Source organism: Rattus norvegicus, chromosome 12 (assembly GCF_036323735.1).
Source record: "Rattus norvegicus strain BN/NHsdMcwi chromosome 12, GRCr8, whole genome shotgun sequence".
Classification (NCBI taxonomy): Eukaryota; Metazoa; Chordata; class Mammalia; order Rodentia; family Muridae; genus Rattus; species Rattus norvegicus.
This window is the reverse complement of record NC_086030.1, coordinates 7960401-7986741: the sequence shown is the minus strand read 5'-3', so window position 1 is coordinate 7986741 and position 26341 is coordinate 7960401. Positions and strand designations below refer to the sequence as shown.

General features: G+C 40.2%; 1 pseudogene; it reads right to left on the bottom strand.

Annotated features, from left to right (window-relative positions):
* Vmn2r116l-ps9 (vomeronasal 2, receptor 116 like, pseudogene 9) overlaps window positions 1–25496 on the bottom strand; it is a 34690-nt pseudogene extending 9194 nt beyond the window's left edge.
* Between the last annotated feature and the right edge of the window lie 845 nt (window positions 25497–26341).

Here is a 26341-nt window from a genome sequence, read left to right as displayed (position 1 = left end):
TGGGTTTCTCTCCTGTTCTCCCAATTCCTGATCCTACCCCCTCTCCTTCCCTCTTCCCTCTCCCAACTCAAGGGAATGAAGGGAAATATACAGATGAAATGATGGGGGTGGGAATATTGAAGGAACCTCTAGGAAATCCCAAAGACCTGGGATGTGAGAAATTCCCATGCCTCAATGGGGATGACATTAACCAAAATGTCCAACAGTGGAGAAATGGAACCTGAAGAGACCACATCCACTAGAGAGACAGTCTGAACAAATACTAGGACAAAAATGGAGCACAGTTTGAAGGAAAGTCAATCCAATGACTGCCAATGTGGGAGTTACCCATGGGCAGGCACCAAACCCTGACATTAATACTGATGCTATGTTGTGCTTGCACTCAGCAGCCTAGAGTGTCTATCATCTGAGAGACTCTTCCAGTAACTGACTGAGATAGATGCAGATACTTACAACCAACCATTTAACTGACGTCGGCGACCTCTTTGGAAACATTAAGGGAAAGACCAAAGGAGTTCAAGAGGATGGCAACTCCATAGGAAGACCAACAGTGTCATCTAACCCTGACCCCTCTGACCTCCCAGAGACTAAGCCATCAACCAAAGAGCATACATTGTCTGGCCCATGGCTGAAGGCACACATGTAAGAGAGGATTTGTCTGGCCTCAGTGAAAGAGGATGGGCCTAATCCTGTACAGACTTTATGCCCCGGGAGAAATGGATTGGGGCTGAGAACCCTTTCAGAGGTAAAGGGATGGTGAGATGGGATGAAGAACTCTTGGATTGGGGACTGGAAAATGGGACAACATTTGGAATGTAAATAAATAAAACAATTCTTTTAAAAAGAGGGAGAACAAGAGAGATAGCTAATCATGATTAAGAAAGTATAACAAAACCATTTAAAACCTACTATATGTAATTAAACTTGAAATAATATGCTTTTAAAGATATGAGGATAGAAACACTATATGGCTAGATACTTTGAATGTGTATAGAAGCCAAGAATTACTAAACAAAAATTCTAGGAACAGGTATGTTACACCTTCATATGACCTCTTGATCAAGGAGACCCCCAAGAGTCCCCAACCAAAAATGAAAATAAAGGTTCCTGCCACTCCTTTTGGTTACAGGCCAGAAATGGATTGTAGTAACCTAGTGCATCAGATATCCCATACTACATCAGATACAATTTCAACTGAGCTGTAAACATCTCTGCTGGCCAGATTTCACAGTATCAGATTAAGGCTGCTAGAGAGAAAGGCATCAGTGACTATATTAGTCTGGGCTCTCTAGAGTGTCTTGTAGGATGTGGTCCAGCTAATCCAACAATGGCTGACTATGAAGAGAAAGTCCAAGAATTCAATCAACAATGATGGACATCTCAGCTGGTCTTTAGTATATGATGGAACCCAGTAGAAATAGGCTATAATTCCACTGGAAAAAAAATTGACTTGCAAAAGAGAAGAGGGCGAACAAGCAAAAAGCATATGCTTCCCTATTCCATGTTCTATGTAGAATTTTAGCATAAGACATAGACCAGATTATATCTGGATCAAAGATCTGGATTAAAGACCGGTCTTTTCCCAAATCAAAAGACTGGTATTAAAGGCTTCTTTTCCTACATCAAAGATCTATATTAGAAGTAGGTCTTCCTACTTCGAATTATGCTAAACTCCCTCACAGTTGTACCCTCCATTTTGGGTATTAGTTGACTATAGATGTAGTCAGATTGACAACCAAGAATATCCAAGACAAGCCCACCACTTGTCTACTTGACACACAATCATAGCTCATGGCTGCTTACTTTCTAAAGAAGAACCATAACCATGTCACAACAACACCTAAACATGATATAGCTGTCCCTCATACAACCACAAATGCACTACAAATTTAACATAAGAGGCAATGCCCTTTGAGAGACAATGTTTAGTGTCTCAAATGTAATTATTATAACCACTTATCTTCTCTTAATTGATGTTTCATTACACAATAAAGAAATTAAAGAAGAAAAGACAGATATCTGTATAAACACATTCTTAACAAAAAACAAAAAAAGAAAAATACTCATGTCAATTATAATTCTCATTTCCACAACTGGTCATGTGGCCTTAGCTTCTATTTATACTTATGTTTCTCTACTACTCATGCTGTCTTTGCTCCACCCCTGCCAAGCACCCCAGCAAGTCTTGGTGCTTTCCTGGAGCAATGACTCACACAATCATGGCCTTTGTCATCTTGTATGGATTAGGCTTTTGCAGTTTCCCATTGATTTAATTGACATGGCAGTGCCAAGAAACTCGCTAATGGATTTTCTGAACGCGAGTCATAATTCTCCTTATCTCCATTGTGGAGAAACAAGCAAATTTTCCCATGGTAACCTTGATCAGTCACCCCTATAAAGTGTTACTCCTGTTTCAGACTGCTTTAGCAGTAGGGTATTGCCAAGACGGGTCTGAGTATGCTTCTTATTCTCAGAATGTGGACCTTGTGACTTGGTATTAAAAATGCAGTTGAAGGAGAGAGGCATATATCAGAGATTGACTGCACACCTAAAATCTCTAGAAAAAAACAAAAGAAGCAAAGACACTCAGGAGGAGTAGAAGGCAGGAAACAATCAAACTCAGAGCTGAAATCAACCAAGTAGAAACAAAAGGACTATACAAAGTATCAACAGAAGCAAAAGCTGGTTCTTTGAGAAAATCAACAAGATAGATAAACCTTTAGCCAGACTAATGAGAGGACACCGAGAGTCTGTCCAAATTAACAAAATCAGAAATGAAAAGGGAGACATAACAACAGAATCAGAGGAAATTCAAAAAATTCTCAGATCCTACTACAAAAGCCTATATTCAAAAAAACTTGAAAATCTGGAGGAAATGGAAAATTTCCTAGACAGATACCAGGTGCTGAAGTTAAATCAGGAACAGATAAAATATTTGAAAAACCCCATCACTCCTAAAGAAATAGAAGCAGTCATTAAAAGTCTGCCAACCAGAAAGAATCCAGGTGCTGTTGGGTTCAGTGCTGAATTCCATCAGACCTTCATACAACACCTCATACAGAGCGTAACTGAATTCCTTCTATGAAGCCACAATTACTCTTATACATAAACCACACAAAGACCCAACAAAAAAATAGAACTTCAGACCAATTGCTCTTATGATTATCGATGAAAAATATTCAACAAAATTCTTGCAAACAGAATCCAAGAACACATCAAACAATCATCAGCCATGATCAAGTATGCTTCATCCCAGGTGTGCAGAGATGGTTTAATATATAGTAAGAGTAATTGTGGCTTCATAGAAGGAGTTCAGTAGCACTCCATCTGTTTTAATTTTGTGGAATAGTTTGGATAGTATTGGTATGAGCTCTTCTTTGAATGTCTGATAGAATTCTGCACTACACCCATTTGGACCTTGGCTCTTTTTGGTTGGGAGAACTTTAATGACTGCTTCTATTTCTTTAGGAGTTATGGGGTTGCTTAAATGGTTTATCTGTTCTTGATTTAACCTCGGTACCTGGTATCTGTCTGGGAAATCGTCCATTTCCTGCAGATTTTCAAGTTTTGTTGAATATATTCTTTTGTAGTGGGACCTGATGATTTTTTGAATTTCCTCTGATTCTGTAGTTATGTCTCACTTTTCATTTCTGATTTTGTTAATTTGGATATACTCTCGGTGTCCTCTCATTAGTCTGGCTAAGTGTTTATCTATCTTGTTGATTTTCTCAAACAACCAACTTTTGGTTCTGTTGTTTCTTTGTATAGTCCTTTTTGTTTCTACTTGGTTGATTTCAGCTCTGAGTTTGATTATTTCCTGCCTTCTACTCTTCCTGGATGTATTTGCTTCTTTTTGTTCTAGAGCTTTTAGGTGTGCTGTCAAGTTGTTGATATATGCTCTGTCCTGTTTCTTTCTGCAAGCAATCACAGCTATGAGTTTTCCCCTTGGCACAGCTTTCATTGTGTCACATAAGTTTGGGTATGTTGCACCTGCACTTTCATTAAATTCCAAGAAGTCTTTAATTTCTTTATTTCTTCCTTGTGAAGATTATCATTGAGTAGAGCATTGTTCAATTTCCATGAATTTGTGGGCATTCTTCCCTTATTGTTATTGAAGCCCAGTTTTAGCCCATGGTGGTCTGATAGGACGCATGGAATTATTTCTTTCTTTCTGTATCTCTTGAGGCCTGTTTTATGGCCAATTATATGGTCAATTTTGGAGAAAGTACCATGACGTGGTGAGAAGAAGGTATATCCTTTTGTTTTAGGATAGAATGTTCTATAAATATCTGTTAAGTCCATTTGGTTCATGACTTCTCTTAGTCTGTCTATGTCTCTGTTTAATTTCTGTTTCCATGATCTGTCCATTGACGAGTGTGTGGTGTTGAAATCTCCTACTATTATTGTGTGAAGTGCAATGTGTGCTTTGAACTTTAGTAAAGTTTCTTTTATGTATGTAGGTGCCCTTGTATTTGGAGCATAGATATTTAGGATTGAGAGTTCATCTTGGTGAATTTTTCCTTTGATTAATATGAAGTGTCCATCCTTATCTTTTTGATGACTTTTATTCGATTTTAGAATGGCTAACTCCAGCTTGCTTCTTCAGACCATTTGCTTGGAAAGTTGTTTTCTTTGTCTCTGAGGTGTGTTTCCTGTAGGCAGCAGAATGCAGGGTCCTCATTGTGTATCCAGTTTGTTAATCTATGTCTTTTTATTGGACAGTTGAGACCACTGATGTTGAGAGATATTAAGGAATAGTGATTATTGCTTCCTGTTATATTCATATTTGGATGTGAGGTTATGTTTGTGTGCTTTTCTTCACTTTGCTTTGTTGCCAAGATGATTAGTTTCTTGCTTTTTCTAGGGTGTAGTTTACCTCCTTATGTTGGGCTTTACCATTTACTATCCTTTGTAGCGCTGGATTTGTAGAAAGATATTGTGTAAATTTGGTTTGTCATGGTATATCTTGGTTTATCCATCTATGTTAATTAGGAATTTTGCTGGATACAGTAACCTGGGCTGGCATTTGTGTTTTCTTAGTGTCTGTATGACATCTGTCCAAGATCTTCTGGCTTTCATAGACTCTGGTGAGAAATCTGGTGTGATTCTGATAGGTCTGCCTTTATATGTTACTTGACCTTTTTCCCTTATTGCTTTTAATATGCTTTCTTTGTTTTGTGCATTTGGTGTTTTGACTATTATGTGACCGAAGGAGTTTCTTTTCTGGTCCTATCTATTTGCAGTTCTGTAGGCTTCTTGTATGTTTATGGGCATCTCTTTCTTTAGGTTAGGGAAGTTTTCTTCTATGATTTTTTGAAAATATTAACTGGTCCTTTGAACTGGGATTCTTCACTCTCTTCTATACCTGTTATCCTTAAGTTTGATCTTCTCATTGCGTCCTGGGATTCCTGTATGTTTTGGTCCAGTAGCTTTTTCCGTTTTACATTATCTTTGACCATTGTGTCGATGTTTTCTATGGAATCTTCTGCTCCTGAGATTCTCTCTTCTATCTCTTATATTCTGTTGGTGAAGTTTGTATCTGCGGCTACTTGTCTCTTCCTTTGGTTTTCTATGTCCCCGGTTCTTTCCCTTTGTGCTTTCTTCATTGCTTCAATTTCCATTTTTAATTCCTTCAACTGTTTCATTGTGTTTTCCTGGAATTCTTTCAGGGATTTTTGTGATTCCTTTCTATAGGCTTCTACTTGTTTATTTATGTTTTCCTGTGTTTCTCTAAGGGAGTTCTTCATGTCTTTCTTGAAGTCCTCCAGCATCATGATCAAATGTGATTTTAAATCTAGATTTTGCTTTTCTGGTTTGTTTTGATATTGAGTGTTTGCTTTGGTGGGAGAATTGGGTTCCGATGATGCCATGTAGTCTTGGTTTCCATTACTTGGGTTTCTGCCCTTGCCTTTGCCGTCAGATTGTCTCTGGTGTTATCTTGTTCTGCTATTCCTCACTGTGGCTAGACTGTCCTATAGACCTGTGTGTCAGGAGTGCTGTAGACCAGTTTTCCTCTTTTCTTTCAGCCAGTTATGGAAACAGAGTGTTCTTCTTTCAGGCATGTAGTCTTTCCTGTCTTCTGGTCTTCTGCTGTTCCTGTGGTCCTATGTCCTGAGTCCACCAGTCAGGTTGCTTTGAGCAGAAAAGTTGGTCTTACCTGTGGTCCTGTGGCTCAAGTTCCTCGTAGGGGGCTGCTGTTGAGAGCTGCTACTCTCCATGAAGGCGGCAACCAGGAGAGCCTGAGGTGCATTTTCCAGGGACCCCTGAGCTCCAGGGTCCCAGATAGCATTTGGTGTTTTCCCTGGAGTCAGAAATGTGGAGTATAGCTCTTCTGGCTTCCCTGGCGTGTCTGCCCCTCTGAAGGTTTAGCTCTCCCTCTCACGGGATTTGGGTGCAGAGAACTATTGATAGGGTCCCTTCAGGTCTGGGCGGTGTCTCAAGTGCCCCTGTCTTCTCGTTCCCAGAGGCCCTATACAGTTTCCTCTTGGGCCAGGGATGTGGGTATGGGTGGGCAGTATTGGTTGTCTCTCCTGCTCTGCAGTCTCAGGAGTGTCCACCTGTCCAGGTGGTGAGCTCTCTCTCCCAAGGGAGCAGTGAGCTATGGGCTGAGATCATCAAGGTTGGGCTCCAGCTAGATACGGGAAGTGTCCGGTCCCAGAGCAATTTTGCCTCTGTGTGTCCTGAGTCCACCAGGCAGGTCGCTTGGAGCAGAAAAGTTGGTCTTACCTATGGTCCCACGGATCAAGTTGCTCGTGGGGGGCTGCTTTTGAGCTCTCCATGAGGGCGGCAACCAGGAGGGCCTGTGCTGCCTTTTCCTGGGGCTACATGCAGCAGGGTGCCAGATGGCATTAGGTGTTTTCCTCTGGAGTCAGAAATGTGGGTAGAGTGTAGCTCTTCTGGCTTCCCAGGTGTGTCTGCCCCTCTGAAGGTTTCTCCCTGTTTCTTTTTTAATATGAGGAAAAACAAGTTGGCCCAAGGAAACTGGATATGTCTTCACCATATCCTGCCTCAGATTGGGGTGGGGGGAGTCCCTTTTAGAGTTAGTATAAAAGACTGTGTCTCTCATTTTGTTTGCTTGCTTGTTTTCTGGAAAGCCTGCTGCTGGTCTGCAAACTTTCTTATGCATCTGTACACTGAAGACAGCCTAGGTCCCACAGTTAGGAGAGCCTGGCACTCTCTGTTTTGGGACCTGCAGCTCATCCTGTCCTTTCCTGGGCAAAGCTTCCTATGAGAATGATTCATCCTGACAGCATCTCTAAAAGTTCCTAAGGAACGTGGAGCCTGTGGGACGTAGTTCTGCCTGGCGTAGACTCCTGACCTTTAGAAGGTTCATCCCCAGTGGCTATAATGTCACATGGTCTCACATTGGAAACCATGTGAGCAAGTGAGTCATCTGAAGGATGGCAGAGGTATGAGGGAGAAGGAGCCCGAGCCCTGATCATTTTATGGAGCTGACCATTCATGTAAATAAAATACAAGGAACACACACACCTTCCTGCTTAAGCTGTGTGACCTCGGATTTCTTCAAAAGAAAGCCCAACTTCCACTGTGGCTGAAGTGGTTACACAAATTCTGCTGTAATTCTTACTTGAATTGTTCCCAGAAGCTTCCCTGGGAGGCAAAAAGTTGCTGGATCCACCTTTTTCAAAGAAGCCGAGGTAATGAGGTCTTTGGACTCTGGGAGAGAGTTTGGAAGGTTAGAGCCACTTTCTGCCTTTAAAGCAGTGTCTTGAAAGTGGGCTGCAGACTGTGCAAGGGACCTTTGGGCAGTGGAACCTGGGAAGGGCCCTGCCACTTAGAGTACCATGGAGAGAAGTTCAAATATATCCCCAAGTTCTTTTGCAAATGAGGCTAAGCATCTCCTTCCAAAGGGGTACGCACGGGGCTGTATTTATATTTCCTGAAATCTCAGATGTGGTTTGTCATGTCACAAATGTTGGATGGCTTCTGATTCACAGTAAGAACATAGCCCCTTCAACCAGTGGACAGCTCTTCCTCAGTGAAAAATTAGCTAAAAGGGATTCCATTCATTTCCAAGAGTTATGGGCTGCATCCAGAGGTGGCGCCTTAATGGTACTGGGGCCTTTTGCTGTTCTGATCCTCAAAAATAATGCTGTAAGAACCAATAGCTGAAACAGGCAGTCTCTAGCCCTTCTAGCTCCTGGCTTCACCAAGTCCTGCCAATGTACACTTTTCTATCTTCTAATTTACTAAGGATTCCTGTAAATGTATGAACACCTAGAGGATGCAAGCCATCCAGCACAAATGCAGACTTAGTAAGAGGTATGCTCTGTCTGTTCTTACACTATAAGTGTTCTAGGACCATGAAGGTTAACCATTAATTATTCTAATTAATTTAGTAGCACTTCAGGTCAATGTCCCACTGGAATTTTGGGAGATCTTAACACAAACTGTGTTAGTGTTGAGCTAACAAAAAATAAATATTTGAAAATGACTGAGTGCCATTTTGAAAAAGAAGGGAAGACTTGTCTTATACAAATGAAATGTGCTCTTATGATACTAAAATGGCTACAGCAATAAAAAATAGTGTGGTCCTGGCCCAGCAACAGACAAGTGAATTCATGAGCTGGAACAGAGAATCCCGAAATAGAGTCTCACAGATCTCACTGTGCAGAAGAAAAACACTCTCTATACTTAAAAAAGAAAGGGGGGGCACCTAGTGAGTTTGGGCCTGGATTGGAAGGAGATACTGCACCAAAGATCTGACAAATTGCAGATAAACACATGAAAGGGCGATCAATACTGTGAGCCATTAGGGAAATGCAAATTATGACCAAAGTGAAACACCATGGCTCTTTGAATAAGTTAAGAAAAACTCAGAACCCATGCAGCAACAGAAAGTCAAGTGCCAAGAAAAACTCTGGTGACTGGAGCTCTCTGCTCTTCCAGAGGCAGCGTCCTCTTATACAGGTGAGCCAGTTTGCCCTATGACATAAGTTAGTGATTCCCCCCACCCCACCTCTCGAGGAACACAGCCAACAGAGAGGAATACACATGCTCTTATAATAAAAACCTGTTGGCAAAAGTCCACAGCAACTCTGTTTATAATGAGAGAAAACACCTCACATGCCCTTCAACTGGTGTATAAAGGGAGAAAACAGGCTACATTTGAATCTTACTGAACCATGATGGGCCAAAGGCTGGAGAAGGCCACTTGCCCCATGGCTGTATCTCCTGCCAATTCCCAGTGTTAGAGGTTGCTACAGGTTAGGCAATGTCACCAGAGGCCCATATACTGATGACTTCATCCCCAGAGTGTCACTTTGGGAAGTGGTACCACCCATCGAGAATAGTCAGTCTCTCTCCCCCTCCCTCCTTCCCTCTTCTCCCATACGCCTTCTTCTCCCTCTCTTTCTTTCTTACCCATGCAGTGCTTGTGAGATGCTCCAAGAGTGTGTTCTTGAGGGAACCATGGGACCCTGGCTCTATTCTCTTTCTCTCTCTTCTGGCCACAGTGTGTTTTGTTCTGCTATACAGTTGTCCCACCATTCCATCCTACCCCCACTAGAGAAGGGATGGTTCACCCAATTTGGGCTGGAACCACCAAAATTGCTCTTAATTAAGGTTCCTATTGTTTTCATTAAACACCATGACCAAAAACAACTGCGAGAGCAAAGGGTTTATTTCTGCTTAAACTATTTCAGATTATTTCAGCTTTGTGATGTAGTCACTAAAGATCCTAGCTGGTGGAGCTGGAGACACAGGCCACTGGTGGGACACTTTCATGGTTGGTTCTCCACCCAACAGTACAAAAACAAATCAAAACAAGCATGTATACACCTAAAGTCCATTTCATTTCATTTGTTATTTAAATGTAACAAAAAGTTCAAATTACATTATGTTCTCTTTGGGTTTAAAAAATAATTATCCAACTTTAGGTGTGGTAGAAAACTATATTCGACCTCATACAAAAGTAAAATCCAGTTGAGTTGAGGATTGAATTACGGCCTGAGTCAATATTATAACACACTGAGTTGTAGATGTAAATGCTTTTTATCTGTGATGGTTTACATTTGTGTTTCTAGAAAGCCCAAGAGGGCATCCACCTGATCGGTGGAGGTGGTGGGGTCAGAGCAGGACGGTGGAGACTGACCAAGCTCGCCCAGGCCACTTATAGGGGTGCAGAGGGGTTCTCTTGTCCTAGCTTAAGAAACTAGGCTCTCATGCTGGGGCTAGTTTGTGTGGGGATCTATCTGCCTGCTCACTGTTTAATTTTATTTTGTGAAAAGTGACATAGTAGACTCCGTTTTTGTTTGGTTTTGTCTGGTCAGTGGAGCTCAGAGCAAGAGCTAGTTCAGACCAGTGGCCACCCATCACTTTCACTGAAATATTATAAGGAAATATGAATGAATAATTTCATAATCGTGGCTGAAGGTGGTCAAAAATCCCTAATCTCCTCTATTTGATGATATACAAAAGAAACACGACTTTATAAGTAAGCATGTTGAAAACTAAATGGATGAAAATATATGCAACTCACAGCACGATGGGTTAACTTTATTGTGAAGTAAAAAACTCAGTAAATAGAAAGAAAAAACAGAAATGAAAATGTAGAAAATGTGTGGAATGGCAAATAAGAAATTACACAATAGACAGCTCATTAAGAACAGGAGAAAGAAATCACAGTTGGTTTTATTGGCGCATCAGGCTGACAAAGGACAATGGGGCATCAAATCCACTGGCTGCTTCTGGTGAGAAATCAGAGGGTGAAAAGTTGTGTGAATGAATGAATATATATATATATATATATATATATATATATATATATATATATTTATATTAGTCATGGTTCTCTAGAGGAACATACCTGATCTTGTTTATAAATATATATAGTTATTAATTATAGATAGATAAACAGATGTTAATTTTATATACTCAGCTCTGTTCCTCTGGAGAACCGTGACTAATACACACCCTACGAAATCTTACCTTGCCACCCTGAAGAATGCAAGGCTCAGAGAGTGAGGGAAGGAACTAACATGTAAACTGCAGAGCTAGAACCTGCCCCCCTTCTGCTGAAGATCGGACTTATCTGTCAGCAGCTGTACTTTAGAATGTTGCTTCTCCAAGTGATCCAACCAGCAGCCTTGGAAAGACATGTGCAATGCTTTATCTGAGGCCTGTCCTAAAGCAAACCCTATGGTACAACAAGACCCTGGAGGTCTGTAGGGACATCAAAGTGTGAGCATATTTTATAAGCATAAATGAGCTAGAGCACATAGAAGCCCCTGTCGTGACTACAAGGACTTGATACCAACAACAAGAAGGAACACTAGATCCTGATCTGAATCAAGACTGCAGTTTTCCTGTCAAGTTGGAAACTATTCAATTTGGTTTAGCTCGAAGTTGCCCTGTGGCTTTCTTCCTTTAGTTAACATAAATGAACTTGCATTTATGAAATAAGTTTGTGAAGCAATGCCTGAGGCAGTCATGGTGACATAATTAGCGGCGTCCAGTAGAAGATGAAAGTATGGGGTCCTCACTGAGATGTGACTAGGGATTTTCAGACAAGGGCAATAGGCCTTCAGAGCATGTTCAGGTCCCTGTGCCGCAGTGGGGGAGGGGCACCTAGGAAACCATTCTGAGCACAGCTAATCTAATGTGTCTAATCTGGAGAACATGCCTAAGTCCACACCTGCCCAAACTAGAAAGACGGGCCAGCTTGTTCCTGCCTAAAACGCCATGATATTTTTAAGTTTTTTCCCCCTGAAAGAATAAAAGCTTAAGTAAGGAGAAGCTCCCCAACAGCTTGGTCACTAGCAAACTGCAGATGGCCATGCATCCACAGTGACCAGAGAGAATGCCACCACCTGGGTGAATTCATAGGCTGACATGGAAACGCAGGAGCAGCCATTCTGGGGGGAATTGCTGGAGAGGGAGCAGCTCTCCAGAGCCAGTCTTGAGCATCCCTTGGATAGACCAGGTACAAGTCCTTAACCAGTGCTCTTTGAAAAGAGCTGGTTCTAATTTTGATAGCCTCTGAATGATACATTTTTTATCTCTCCTGCTTTTGATGCTGTGTCCCCAAGACATTGAGCTAAGAAGAACAGATTTTGGACTCAAACCTACAACTTGGCTCCACATACCACGTGTTCTCCTTCACCCAGCTGTGCCCATGGACTTGTCAGCTGCTGAAGGAACACCACCACGTGCCAAACTCTGAAGCTGGAGCAGTGAGCAAAGCCAAGCAAATGTGTCAACACCCTGGGAACAGAGTGGCTCCGGACTGAGGGAGGGAGCCTATATCATGCCAGCAGTATGGCCACTGTGGTGCTATAGTAAAACTAAAGGTAGAAAGGGTATGGCAAGTGGAGTTGGGCATCGACAATGGCTCTGACGCCTGAGGTGATGGGTGACAAGAGAGTCCACAGCAGATTGAGGGGATAGGATCTGGGAGCCATCACTGAGGGAAGCAGGAGAATTGGCTCCCAAGGGTGAAACAAAGACTTCGATTTCCCTAGTGGGAGGGAAGTCTCTGGGAGAACAGTGCAGAGATGTGACATGTTTCAGGTGCTGGGGCAGGAATAGACTGGGCACCGAGAGGAAGCTCTGTGATCAATTCAGGAGAAGTACCAGATTGGACGGCCATCATCACAGAATGGCAAACAAGGTGGGAGTCAGGCCCATTTTAAGGATATGCCTGCCACCCCTGCCCACATCCCTGGCCCAAGAGGAAACTGTATAAGGCCTCTGGGCTCCCGTGGGGGAGGGCCCAGGAGCAGCAGGACCCCTGCCTGAGACACCGCCGGAACCTGAAGGAAACAGACCGGATAAACAGTTCTCTGCACCCAAATCCCGTGGGAGGGAGAGCTAAACCTTCAGAGGGGCAGACAAGCCTGGGAAACCAGAAGAGACTGCTCTCTGCACATACATCTCGGACGCCAGAGGAAAACACCAAAGGCCATCTGGAACCCTGATGCACTGAGTTTCCCAGAGGGGGCGGTGCAGATCTTCCTGGTTGCTGCCGCCAGAGGGAGCCCGAGGGCAGCACCCCGCGAGTGAACTTGAGCCTCAGGACCACAGGTAAGACCAACTTTTCTGCTGCAAGTGACCTGCCTGGTGAACTCAAGACACAGGCCCACAGGAACAGCTGAAGACCTGTAGAGAGGAAAAACTACATGCCTGAAAGCAGAACACTCTGTCCCCATAACTGACTGAAAGAGAGGAAAACAGGTCTACAGCACTCCTGACACACAGGCTTATAGGACAGTCTAGCCACTGTCAGAAATAACAGAACAAAGTAACACTAGAGATAATCTGATGGCGAGAGGCAAGCACAGGAACCCAAGCAACAGAAACCAAGACTACATGGCACCATCGGAGCCCAATTCTCCCATCAAAACAAACATGGAATATCCAAACACACCAGAAAAGCAAGATCTAGTTTCAAAATCATATTTGATCATGATGCTGGAGGACTTCAAGAAAGACGTGAAGAACTCCCTTAGAGAAAAACAGGAAAACATTAATAAGCAAGTAGAAGCCTACAGAAAGGAATCGCAAGAATCCCTGAAAAAATTACAGGAAAACATAAATAAACAAGTAGAAGCCCATAGAGAGGAGACACAAAAATCCCTGAAAGAATTCCAGGAAAACAAAATCAAACAGTTGAAGGAATTAAAAATGGAAATAGAAGCAATCAAGAAAGAACACATGGAAACAACCCTGGATATAGAAAACCAAAAGAAGAGACAAGGAGCTGTAGATACAAGCTTCACCAACAGAATACAAGAGATGGAAGAGAGAATCTCAGGAGCAGAAGATTCCATAGAAATCATTGACTCAACTGTCAAAGATAATGTAAAGCGGAAAAAGCTACTGGTCCAAAACATACAGGAAATCCAGGACTCAATGAGAAGATCAAACCTAAGGATAATAGGTATAGAAGAGAGTGAAGACTCCCAGCTCAAAGGACCAGTAAATATCTTCAACAAAATCATAGAAGAAAACTTCCCTAACCTAAAAAAAGAGATACCCATAGGCATACAAGAAGCCTACAGAACTCCAAATAGATTGGACCAGAAAAGAAACACCTCCCATCACATAATTGTCAAAACACCAAACGCACAAAATAAAGAAAGAATATTAAAAGCAGTAAGGGAAAAAGGTCAAGTAACATATAAAGGCAGACCTATCAGAATCACACCAGACTTCTCGCCAGAAACTATGAAGGCCAGAAGATCCTGGACTGATGTCATACAGACCCTAAGAGAACACAAATGCCAGCCCAGGTTACTGTATCCTTCAAAACTCTCAATTAACATAGATGGAGAAACCAAGATATTCCATGACAAAACCAAATTTACACAATATCTTTCTACAAATCCAGCACTACAAAGGATAATAAATGGTAAAGCCCAACATAAGGAGGCAAGCTATACCCTAGAAGAAGCAAGAAACTAATCGTCTTGGCAACAAAACAAAGAGAATGAAAGCACACAAACATAACCTCACATCCAAATATGAATATAACGGGAAGCAATAACCACTATTCCTTAATATCTCTCAACATCAATGGCCTCAACTCCCCAATAAAAAGAAATAGATTAACAAACTGGATACGCAACAAGGACCCTGAATTCTGCTGCCTACAGGAAACACACCTCAGAGACAAAGACAGACACTACCTCAGAGTGAAAGGCTGGAAAACAACTTTCCAAGAAAATGGTCAGAAGAAGCAAGCTGGAGTAGCCATTCTAATATCAAATAAAATCAATTTCCAACTAAAAGTCATCAAAAAAGATAGGGAAGGACACTTCATATTCATCAAAGGAAAAATCCACCAAGATGAACTCTCAATCCTAAATATCTATGCCCCAAATACAACGGCACCTACATACGTAAAAGAAACCTTACTAAAGCTCAAAACACACATTGCACCTCACACAATAATAGTAGGAGATTTCAACACCCCACTCTCATCAATGGACAGATCATGGAAACAGAAATTAAACAGAGATGTAGACAGACTAAGAGAAGTCATGAGCCAAATGGACCTAACGGATATTTATAGAACATTCTATCCTAAAGCAAAAGGATATACTTTCTTCTCAGCTCCACATGGTACTTTCTCCAAAATTGACCATATAATTGGTCAAAAAATGGGCCTCAACAGGTACAGAAAGATAGAAATAATCCCATGCGTGCTATCGGACCACCACGGCCTAAAACTGGTCTTCAATAACAATAAGGGAAGAACGCCCACATATACGTGGAAATTGAACAATGCTCTACTCAATGATAACCTGGTCAAGGAAGAAATAAAGAAAGAAATTAAAAACTTTTTAGAACTTAATGAAAATGAAGGTACAACATACCCAAACTTATGGGACACAATGAAAGCTGTGCTAAGAGGAAAACTCATAGCGCTGAGTGCCTGCAGAAAGGAACAGGAAAGAGCATATGTCAGCACCTTGACAGCACACCTCAAAGCTCTAGAACAAAAAGAAGCAAATACACCCAGGATAAGTAGAAGGCAGGAAATAATCAAACTCAGAGCTGAAATCAACCAAGTAGAAACAAAAAGGACCATAGAAAGAATCAATAGAACCAAAAGTTGGTTCTTTGAGAAAATCAACAAGATAGATAAACCCTTAGCCAGACTAACGAGAGGACACAGAGAGTGCGTCCAAATTAACAAAATCAGAAATGAAAAGAGAGACATAACTACAGATTCAGAGGAAATTCAAAAAATCATCAGATCTTACTATAAAAGCTTATATTCAACAAAACTTGAAAATCTTCAGGAAATGGACAATTTCCTAGACAGATACCAGGTACCGAAGTTAAATCAGGAACAGATAAACCAGTTAAACAACCCCATAACTCCTAAGGAAATAGAAGCAGTCATTAAAGGTCTCCCAACCAAAAAGAGCCCAGGTCCAGACAGGTTTAGTGCAGAATTCTATCAAACCTTCATAGAAGACCTTATACCAATATTATCCAAACTATTCCACAAAATTGAAACAGATAGATCACTACCGAATACCTTCTACGAAGCCACTATTACTCTTATACCTAAACCACACAAAGACACAACAAAGAAAGAGAACTTCAGACCAATTTCCCTTATGAATATCGATGCAAAAATACTCAATAAAATTCTGGCAAACCGATTTCAAGAGCACATCAAAACAATCATCCACCATGATCAAGTAGGCTTCATCCCAGGCATGCAGGGATGGTTTAATATATGGAAAACCATCAACGTGATCCATTATATAAACAAACTGAAAGAACAAAACCACATGATCATTTCATTAGATGCTGAGAAAGCATTTGACAAAATTCAACACCCCTTCATGATAAAAGTCCTGGAAAGAATAGGAATTCAAGGCCCATACCTGAACATGGTAAAATCCATATACAGCAAACCAATTGCTAACATTAAACTAAATGGAGAGAAACTTGAAGCAATCCCACTAAAATCAGGGACTAGACAAGGCTGCCCTCTCTCTCCCTACTTATTCAATATAGTTCTAGAAGTTCTAGCCAGAGCAATCAGACAACAAATGGATGTCAAGGGGATACAGATCGGAAAAGAAGAAGTCAAAATATCACTATTTGCAGATGATATGATAGTATATTTAACTGATCCCAAAAGTTCCACCAGAGAACTACTAAAGCTGATAAACAACTTCAGCAAAGTGGCTGGGTATAAAATTAACTCAAATAAATCAGTTGCCTTCCTCTATACAAAAGAGAAACAAGCCGAGAAAGAAATTAGGGAAACGACACCCTTCATAATAGACCCAAATAATATAAAGTACCTCGGAGTGACTTTAACAAATCAAGTAAAAGATCTGTACAATAAGAACTTCAAGACACTGAGGAAAGAAATTGAAGAAGACCTCAGAAGATGGAAAGATCTCCCATGCTCATGGATTGGCAGGATTAATATAGTAAAAATGGCCATTTTACCAAAAGCAATCTACAGATTCAATGCAATCCCCATCAAAATACCAATCCAATTCTTCAAAGAGTTAGACAGAAAAATTTGCAAATTCATCTGGAATAACAAAAAACCCAGGATAGCTAAAGCTATCCTCAACAATAAAAGGACTTCAGGGGGAATCACTATCCCTGAACTCAAGCAGTATTACAGAGCAATAGTGATAAAAACTGCATGGTATTGGTACAGAGACAGACAGATAGACCAATGGAATAGAATTGAAGACCCAGAAATGAACCCACACACCTATGGGCACTTGATTTTTGACAAAGGAGCCAAAACCATCCAATGGAAAAAAGATAGCATTTTCAGCAAATGGTGCTGGTTCAACTGGAGGTCAACATGTAGAAGAATGCAGATCGATCCATGCTTATCACCCTGTACAAAGCTTAAGTCCAAGTGGATCAAGGACCTCCACATCAAACCAGACACACTCAAACTAATAGAAGAAAAACTAGGGAAGCATCTGTAACACATGGGCACTGGAAAAAATTTCCTGAACAAAACACCAATGGCTTACGCTCTAAGATCAAGAATCGACAAATGGGATCTCATAAAACTGCAAAGCTTCTGTAAGGCAAAGGACACTGTGGTTAGGACAAATTGGCAACCAACAGTTTGGGAAAAGATCTTTACCAATCCTACAACAGATAGAGGCCTGATATCCAAAATATACAAAGAACTCAAGAAGTTAGACCGCAGGGAAACAAATAACCCTATTAAAAAATGGGGTTCAGAGCTAAACAAAGAATTCACAGCTGAGGAATGCCGAATGGCTGAGAAACACCTAAAGATATGTTCAACATCTTTAGTCATAAGGGAAATGCAAATCAAAACAACCCTGAGATTTCACCTCACACCAGTGAGAATGGCTAAGATCAAAAACTCAGGTGACAGCAGATGCTGGCGAGGATGTGGAGAAAGAGGAACACTCCTCCATTGTTGGTGGGATTGCAGACTGGTAAAACCATTCTGGAAATCAGTCTGGAGGTTCCTCAGAAAATTGGACATTGAACTGCCTGAGGATCCAGCTATACCTCTCTTGGGCATATACCCAAAAGATGCCTCATCATATAAAAGAGACACGTGCTCCACTATGTTCATCGCAGCCTTATTTATAATAGCCAGAAGCTGGAAAGAACCCAGATGCCCTTCAACAGAGGAATGGATACAGAAAATGTGGTACATCTACACAATGGAATATTGCTCAGCTATCAAAAACAACGAGTTTATGAAATTCGTAGGCAAATGGTTGGAACCGGAAAATATCATCCTGAGTGAGCTAACCCAATCACAGAAAGACATACATGGTATGCACTCATTGATAAGTGGCTATTAGCCCAAATGCTTGAATTACCCTAGATCCCTAGAACAAACGAAACTCAAGACGGATGATCAAAATGTGAATGGTTCACTCCTTCTTTAAAAGGGGAACAAGAATACCCTTGGCAGGGAAGGGAGAGGCAAAGATTAAAACAGAGACTGAAGGAACACCCATTCAGAGCCTGCCCCACCTGTGGCCCATACATATACAGCCACCCAATTAGACAAGATGGATGAAGCAAAGAAGTGCAGACCGACAGGAGCCTGATGTAGATCGCTCCTGAGAGACACAGCCAGAATACAGCAAATACAGAGGCGAATGCCAGCAGCAAACCACTGAACTGAGAATAGGACCCCCGTTGAAGGAATCAGAGAAAGAACTGGAAGAGCTTTAAGGGGCTCGAGACCCCATATGTACAACAATGCCAAGCAACCAGAGCTTCCAGGGACTAAGCCACTACCTAAAGACTATACATGGCCTGACCCTGTACTCTGACCTCATAGGTAGCAATGAATATCCTAGTAAGAGCACCAGTGGAAGGGGAAGCCCTGGGTCCTGCTAAGACTGAACCCCCAGTGAACTAGACTGTTGGGGGGAGGGGGACAATGGGGGGAGGATGGGGAGGGGAACACCGATAAGAAAGGGGAGGGGGGTGGGGGATGTTTGCCCGGAAACTGGGAAAGGGAATAACACTCGAAATGTATATAAGAAATACTCAAGTTAATAAAAAAAAAAGAAATAAAGTTCTATTTTCATTCCCTTCATATTAAAATCCAGTTTGAGCAGCACTGTTTGATGAAAATACTGTCATTTCTTCAATGTATGCATTTGGCATGATTATTTAAAATCTGAGTTCACTGTAAATGTGTGTATTCATGTCTGGGCCCTTTATTATCCTATCCTATAATATCATATCCTATCCTATCCTATCCACGCATTCTATTCTTTCTATTATATTCCATTCTATTTTATTGTACTGATCATATATGCATTTGTTTTTGTGCCAGTAATATGCTATTTCTATTATTATGACGCTGTTGTGAGTTTAAAGTATGTATAATGATACCTCCAGTTGTATTCATTTTGTTTAGGATTGCTTTATCTATCCTTGCTCTTCTGTGCTTTCACATTAATTTTAAGATTTTATAAGCCTGTGACGAAGAGTGTTGTTTTAAAAATTATTTTCTAGAAAATTTCATACATGAGTAAATCAAACATAACTAAACTAAACTATACCAAACCAAACCAGACCAAACCAGACCAAACCAAACCAAACCAAACTAAACCAAACCAAACCAAACCAAACTGTATTCACATCATTTCTGCTTTTCACCCCTCCTCCCATGGCTCACACTTTTCTTTGAAATTCACGACTCACCTCCCACCCCAACACATCATACTGAGTCTGTTCATTGTAGTTTGTCTGTATATACATGTGTTTATTGCTGACCACTTGGGATTGGATAACCTATCTGGGACCACATCTCTGGAGAAAACTTACTCTACATATCTCACGAGGCATTGACTGTCTAGTCCTCTTCACTTTGGGATAGGATCCTCTAAATATTGGCTCCTCATTGTGCATGCAGAGATTTCATGATGGTGTAATATTGATTGAAATTACATTTAAATGTCAATTGCTCTCTTTACTATGACCAATATACAACATCAATTTTTGTAACCCATGATTTTAGGAGGTCTTTCTATTTTCTAATGTGTTCTTCAACTCAATTACTTTCTTCACTGTCTTAAAGTTTTCATGGTAGAGCTCTTTCTTGGTTTGGTTGCCTTGCCCAGATTTATTCTTAGATATTTAATTTCTTTATGGCTATTGTCAACGGGATTATTTTGTCATTTTTTTGTTGATATATTCATCACTGGTATAAAGGAATACTTTGTGGTAATTTTGCATTCCCTAATCTCAGTTGGGAATTGTTGGTTTTCCTTCCACTTAGCACAACTGTGATTATAGGTTTTCCAAATATAGCTAACATCTCCATGAATTTTATTATGAGGAAATATTGGATTTTTTCAAAAGACTTCTCTTCATCTATTGACAGGATCATGTGATTTCTGTGTTTGGGTCCACTTATGTGAGCAATTTCACTTATTGATTTACATTTGTAGATTCATCCCTGAATATCTGGAATGAAGTCAACTTGGTTATGGTGACTGATCTTTTTGATGTGATAGCAAATTAAGTTTACAGATGTTTTTTGAGAATTTATTTTCATTCATATTTTTATTTTTTAAACCATTTGATTTTTTGAAATTACAATATCATTACAGACTTTCTCCCTTCCATCTTACTAACTTGTACACATATGTTTCTTAGGAAGACTGGTCTGTGATTTCTGTTTTTGTTGTATCTTTATCTGGTTTGAGTTTCAGGTTACTACACCAGTATTAATCATTCTGGTTTCATAGAGTATTGAAGTCGTCACTTCTTTTCTATTTTATACAATAATTTGAAAAGCACTGATAGTAGTTCTTTAACATTATGGTAAAATGCTGCAGATTTTGTTCCTAGAATTTCTTAGTTGCAAAATCTCACAGTTTATTTTCATTGCTAATTAATCAGTCTGTTTAAATACTATCTTATTGATGTTCAGGTGTACTTTTTGGAATACCTGAGAGGATTCTATATTCTAACACATTCTCCTAGTATTTATTCTTTTTATTAAAGAATTAATGTTAAAAATTATTGTTAAAGCTAGTATAGAATTGGTCATTTTTGGAACAGACATTTGCCTTTTTTTCTTTCATGTTTTCATTTCTGTACTGGGATTTTCATCAGGACATGATTTGTTGATTTGGAAAAATATTTCTTGTTTTGAAAATTTAAGTCACATTTCTCTTCTACTAAATGCATTTACAATTTAGGAGAGGAGAAGTCCTAGTAGGATCAAATCATCTCTGGATTGGCAGTTTACTTCCACAGTCTCCCTCTGCTTTCTATTAGGCTCATAAGAGAAGCTACTTTCTGTACCTTTCGTATGTGAATATTGACCTGGCAACACAAAACACTGATGTGGATTTAGAACACTGTCTTCCCCTCATGGAAACTTTTTTCTTTTTATTAACCTCTGTATGTGTTTTGACTTACTTATCCTTTTATCAGTTACAAGTCATTTATTTCATACCCTTAGAGATCCACAATAAGTATCGTGACCTCAAAAGCATACATTAAGAAAATCCCATTGTTGATGTTTCAAGCAAGCCAATTAGAGACACTTTACCTGCCAGGCTGAAAATGTCAGGTCTTTTGCCTTTCTTACTGGTTTTACTTCTACTTGATGAAGAAGCATCTTGTGAAGGCTGTGGGCCACAGCATACACCGCATTGCATATATTATAAGCAAATTCAGTCATGACCATGTCAAAACGGCTTCCTGGTGTTTCATGCAAGGAAGCATTAGGCAGACAATTCTCCAGTGTATTGCGGTCATCATCAGCAAATGAGCAGTTAAAACAGAAGAACAAAAATCTTGTAAGGTAAAAATCTTCTGGGTATTTGGAAGGATGAACGGTTTGGATAAAATTTCTGTAACCAGAGGTTTCCTTTTGGTGATGTGAAAAGATAATGCTCCTATGGAATGAATGTGAAATGAAATGCTTTGACTGGATGATAACATCCCAGTCTGAGTTCATGATCCAGACTTTCCTTGTAACTAAAGTTTGTATTTAATAAAACAGGAAGCATCTCATAAAATCACTTTCACCATTGTTGATGATCACATTTGCTGTGATTTCACAAGATGTGTAGGACTCAATAGGTAGATTGGTAAAAAAGACACTTCATTAACTCGGATCATTTCCACAAAATCTACACATATTTTGTTTCTGTCCATTTCTGCCCTCAATTCTGATATTATCTGAACACCATTTTGTCCTTTAGATACAATCATTCCTACCCAGCTCCAGTGGGAATAATTCAACAAGGAGACAATGTAATGGGTGTGAGACATGTACTTGTAGACTATTTGATAGATATCACGAAACTGCTCATGATTATTCAGGTTAGGGACAAAAGACACAATGGTCAACTAAAAGGAAAAGAAGATAAAGAGAACAAAAGAATTAAGAGAAGGAAGCATAAAGCACATGTCCAATCATGACAGGCTTTTAGAATCATGTTAAATAATGAGAATTCATGCACCATGATTGTATATGTGTGTACATGAGGCCAAAGTTCGATATTGTAGTTCTTTGTCATTATTCACTTTTTAATTTTTCTTTTTTCTTTTTGTCTTATTTTCCTCATTTATTTTTGCAAAGGATTCTAAGTAAACCTGTAGCTTACTGTTTTGGTTACCCTGACTAGTCTGTGACCTGCTTAACCAGAACTTATGTTACAGATTTTTATTGTTTTCAGTTGGTTTCATATTCAAATTTATGTTCTCATGTTTGTGAATCAATGACTTTAGGCACAAAGCTGCTTCTCTAGACCATGTTTTGTGCAGGAATAGAAACCTTACCTTTACACTCAGGGTTCCCTGCAATCACCGTCTGCTCCAGCCTATTCCTTTTCTTTGTCCTGAATACATCACAGAATACTTATGCTTTGGGATGATAAACTGTCAGATGCATAGGCACATGTTTCATTTATCCTCTTTTAGTACCTTGGACAGGGACTGAATTATAAGTAATTTTATCTTTCTTAACTTTACACATTCTCACCTGTGGATATTTGTACAGTTCTAGCACTGTCCTACATTTTTAGATATTTTCCATGATATGCCTGTTAGGGCTGCAACTGACTTCATTTCTCTACTACATGTGTAATTAGGCACATACTTCTTCGGCCCGGAAAGCCATGTGATGCATCTATCCAATATCCACCATTCATTGAACAGGTATATATATATTATACCCCAGAGACACACTGGGTAAAATATGTGGGTTTCTGTTGAATTCCTCAAAGGCATAAACCATTGTCAGAAACACCTGGTAGTTTTTTAAATTTAACCTGCACAGAAGATACAAGAATATTTAGGGATCTCTGGTTTGAATGTCAAATAGCTTCATATGTTAATACTCTGTCCTCAGCTGATGACATTATTAATGAAGTGTATAGAACTTTGAAGAAGTTGAGCCTTACTTAAATTGGGTTATTAGGGATGGGTATTTGGGTTTTATATTGTCACCTTACTTACTGTCTAAACTCTTTTTACAGAGTGAAAATATAGCATAGCCAAGCAACTTCTAGATCCTACCATTCGTATTTTCCTGCCTGCTGTCAAGTATTGTCTAACATGATGAACAAAATCTCTTTGAAGTGTAAGCCAAAATAAGCTCCTTTCCCTTACCTTGCCTTTGTTTTGGTATTTTTATCACAGTAATAAAAAATTGGCAAAAAATACTCAAAGCAGGACTCTTATTTTGTATGCAACATAAATAATATCATAGATTAAATGCTTATATCTTTGTATTATTAGCATTTTCAAATTTATACACTTTTTTTATTAACTTTTTATACATTTTTTTCTTTTTTTTTATTAACTTGAGTATTTCTTATATACAATTCGAGTGTTATTCCCTTTCCGGTTTCCGGGCAAACATCCCCCTCCTCCCTCCCCTTCCTTAGGCGTGTTCCCTTCCCCACCCTCCCCCCATTGCCGCCCTCCCCCCTGCAGTCTAGTTCACTGGCGGTTCAGTCTTAGCAGGACCCAGGACTTCCCCTTCCACTGGTGCTCTTACTAGGATATTCACTGCTACCTATGAGGTCAGAGTCCAGAGTCAGTCCATGTATAGTCTTTAGGTAGAGGCTTAGTCCCTGGAAGCTCTGGTTGCTTGGCATTGTTGTACATAAGGGGTCTCGAGCCCCTTCAAGCTCTTCCAGTTCTTTCTCTGATTCCTTGAACGGGGGTCCTATTCTCAGTTCAGTGGTTTGCTGCTGGCATTCGCCTCTGTATTTGCTGTATTCTGGCTGTGTCTCTCAGGAGCAATCTACATCCGGCTCCTGTCGGTCTGCACTTCTTTGCTTCATCCATCTTGTCTAATTGGGTGGCTGTATATGTATGGGCCACATGTGGGGCAGGCTCTGAATGGGTGTTCCTTCAGTCTCTGTTTTAATCTTTGCCTCTCCCTTCCCTGCCAAGGGTATTCTTGCTCCCCTTTTAAAGAAGGAGTGAAACATTCACATTTTGATCATCCGTCTTGAGTTTCATTTGTTCTAGGCATCTAGGGTAATTCAAGCATTTGGGCTAATAGTCACTTATCAATGAGTGCATACCATGTATGTCTTTCTGTGATTGGGTTAGCTCACTCAGGATGATATTCTCCGGTTCCAACCATTTGCCTACGAATTTCATAAAGTCATTGTTTTTGATTGCTGAGTAATATTCCATTGTGTAGATGTACCACATTTTCTGTATCCATTCCTCTGTTGAAGGGCATCTGGATTCTTTCCAGCTTCTGGCTACTATAAATAAGGCTGCGATGAACATAGTGGAGCACATGTCTTTTTTATATGTTGGGGTATCTTTTGGGTATAGGCCAAAGAGAGGTATAGCTGGATCCTCAGGCAGTTCAATGTCCAGTTTTCTGAGGAACCTCCAGACTGGTTTCCAGAATGGTTGTACCAGTCTGCAATCCCACCAACAATGGAGGAGTGTTCCTCTTTCTCCACATCCTCACCAGCATCTGTGGTCACCTGAGCTTTTGATCTTAGCCATTCTCACTAGAGTGAGGTGAAATCTCAGGGTTGTTTTGATTTGCATTTCCCTTATGACTAAAGATGTTGAACATTTCTTTAGGTGTTTCTCAGCCATTCGGCATTCCTCAGCTGTGAATTCTTTGTTTAGCTCTGAACCCCATTTTTTAATAGGGTTATTTGTCTCCCTGTGGTCTATCTTCTTGAGTTCTTTGTATATTTTGGATATGAGGCCTCTATCTGTTGTAGGATTGGTAAAGATCTTTTCCCAATCTGTTGGTTGCCAATTTGTCCTAACCACAGTGTCCTTTGTCTTACAGAAGCTTTGCGGTTTTATGAGATCCCATTTGTCGAATCTTGATCTTAGAGCATAAGCCATTGGTGTTTTGTTCAGGAAATTTTTTCCAGTGCCCATGTGTTCCAGATGCTTCCATAGTTTTTCTTTTGTTAGTTTGAGTGTGTCTGGTTTGATGTGGAGGTCCTTGATCCACTTGGACTTAAGCTTTGTACAGGGTGATAGGCATAGATTGATCTGCATTCTTCTACATGTTGACCTCCAGTTGAACCAGCACCATTTGCTGAAAATGCTATCTTTTTTCCATTTGATGGTTTTGGCTCCTTTGTCAAAAATCAAGTGACCATAGGTGTGTGGGTTCATTTCTGAGTCTTCAATTCTATTCCATTGGTCTACCTCTCTGTCTCTGTACCAATACCATGCAGTTTTTATCACTATTGATCTGTAATACTGCTTGAGTTCAGGGATAGTGATTCCCCCTGAAGTCCTTTTATTGTTGAGGATAGTTTTAGCTATCCTGGGTTTTTTGTTATTCCAGATGAATTTGCAAATTGTTCTGTCTAACTCTTTGAAGAATTGGATTGGTATTTTGATGGGGATTGCATTGAATCTGTAGATCACTTTTGGTAAAATGGCCATTTTTACTATATTAATCCTGCTGATCCATGAGCATGGGAGATCTTTCCATCTTCTGAGGTCTTCTTCAATTTCTTTCTTCAGTGTCTTGAAGTTCTTATTGTACAAATATTTTACTTGCTTGGTTAAAGTCACACCGAGGTACTTTATATTATTTGGGTCTATTATGAAGGGTGTCGTTTCCCTAATTTCTTTCTTGGCTAGTTTCTCTTTTGTGTAGAGGAAGGCTACTGATTTGTTTGAGTTAATTTCAAACCCAGCCACTTTGCTGAAGTTGTTTATCAGCTTTAGTAGTTCTCTGGTGGAACTTTTGGGATCAAATAAATATCCTATCATATCATCTGCAAATACTGATATTTTGACTTCTTCTTTTCTGATCTGTATCACCCTGACCTCCTATTGTTGTCTGATTGCTCTGGCTAGAACTTCAAGAACTTTATTTATAAGGAGGGAGAGAGTG